The sequence below is a fragment of the Propithecus coquereli genome, unplaced genomic scaffold (assembly GCF_000956105.1).
Source record: "Propithecus coquereli isolate 6110/MARCELLA unplaced genomic scaffold, Pcoq_1.0 Scaffold312, whole genome shotgun sequence".
Classification (NCBI taxonomy): Eukaryota; Metazoa; Chordata; class Mammalia; order Primates; family Indriidae; genus Propithecus; species Propithecus coquereli.
In genome coordinates this window covers 1,006,686-1,008,729 of record NW_012148753.1, presented here as the reverse complement: position 1 = coordinate 1,008,729, position 2,044 = coordinate 1,006,686, and positions in this window count along the sequence as shown.

Below are 2,044 nucleotides of genomic sequence, written 5' to 3'. Positions count from 1 at the left end.
TGCATTTACACAATACAATTTATTTTACTTATTTATTTATTGTCTCTCTTCATGAGATGTAAATCTATCAGGTGATTTATCAGTTTTATCGTTGAATTCTCAGTAACTAGAACAGTGCTTGAACACAGTTTTTGTTTAATATATGTTTGTGAATATATTATGAATCGTCAACAGTGATTATAGTTTTCCTTTCTTAAAATTTAAATTATTCAGGAAAAAAGTACAATTGGTTTTTAACAGTCATAATTGGTAAGAACTTGGGCTCTGGAGTAAAAGATCTTGTGTTCACTTTTTGGCTTCCCCAGCTACAAGCTGCATGACCATGAAAATAATAACAATGTCCACCTCACAGAGTAGTCGTGATACATCAGTGGAGATCAAGCCTGAAAGGTGATTTAGATCGTTCCTGGCCAGAGTCAACATTAGTCACCATTAGCTATTGGTTTTATTAAAGTGTATCGGGATGGGTGGGGAAATATGCTCTACATCCTGTCTGCTGTGTCTCATTAAGTTGGCTTACCTGCATGTTAGATATGAAGTGCTGTTGCCTCTGGGGACTCCAGAAATATCCGGACGCCTCCAGACTTCCAGATTAAAGGCAGGTAGGGGATAGATTGATGTTTTCTTTGGGGTTGTGTCAAGTGTGTACTGGTCATATCTTAATTTATTCTGCAATTACTCAGACTCACCAGTGCTTATTGGAAATGTAAACAAAGAATACTATAAATTATGATGAAAGGGATGGGGAGCCATAGGAAAAATAAAGAGGAGCTAGAAATACCCTCTGCAACCCGGGTGAGACCAGAGACTGTGGTAGGTTCCAAAGGGGATTCCTTGCTCTAGGGATCCCCTGCGGCCTGTGGGGTTTACAGTTTCCATTTGGGTGTGGGCTTGTGACTCAGGCTGAATCACCACCGCTTAACCAGTCCAGCTGTTTCCATTCCCAGAGCTGTGAAAACTTCCTTGGTCTCCAGGTTGTCAAAGTAGTCATTTAAAGCACTTTTAAAATTGTCAAAGCAACTTCTGCCTTAGAAAAGCAAAAAATAAATTCTGCCATTTTTAGAATTATGAATCAACATGGGAACCTAGTCCTCAATTACAAAAAGTGGAAGAAAATTTACTCAAACTCTCCATTTAGAAACCACTTTTTGCACTGGGACTCTTTTTGGTTGAACAGCACATTCTAACATGAAGGAAAAAGGAAAGAGGAAAAAACTTAAACACAGTAAGAATGGTAATTTTGCAAAAAGACTTTGGTCACAATTTAGGAGTTGGAAAAGAAGGAATGAAAACTCTTCTAACTTTAGTAGTTTCGCAAGATTGTGAGCATCCATCAATATTTAAGTGAAAATCAAGTTATTTAGGAATAATATATTTTATTACTGTTTGTGGAAGATTTTGCAAGGCAATATGTGGTAGAACATTCACAATGCTAGAGATGAGTTAGATCAGACTCTGGCTCATTTCCCAGGAAATATAATATTCTATAAAGGAAAGCAGTGTAATCGCTTTCTTATGCTACCCATTCAGATGCCTCGTGTTTAATGGAAATTTAAACCAGATCTTCAAAGAGAAATCCATTTAAAATGTAAAGGAATAAAACCAGATACTAATAGTGGCTGAATAGTGTTCTTTTGTATAAAAATTTTGAGTGCATGAAATTTATAATTTTTATAGCATTAGTAGAAATAAATTGAAAGTAATGTTGATAGACTTGTAGACATCTTCATTAAATAAAAGAAGGGTCCAATATTACCTCCATACATAACATAATCAAATTATCCTGCTCTGATTTAAAGGTTAATGAGATTAAGGAAATATTAATCACTATGCTCAGTGCAGATATGTGCTATCTAGATGTTAAATCAGTTAAGTGAAGAAAATTAGCTGTAAACTAAGCTCGGAATTAGACAGGCATAGAAGATTGAGAAGCTAACGAAAATGTCTGAAATTAATTGAACAGATATATTGGCCTATATTAACATTAAAATATTTAATTTAAATGTACAATTTTGTACTTTGAAGTTATTTTTAAAAAGGGACA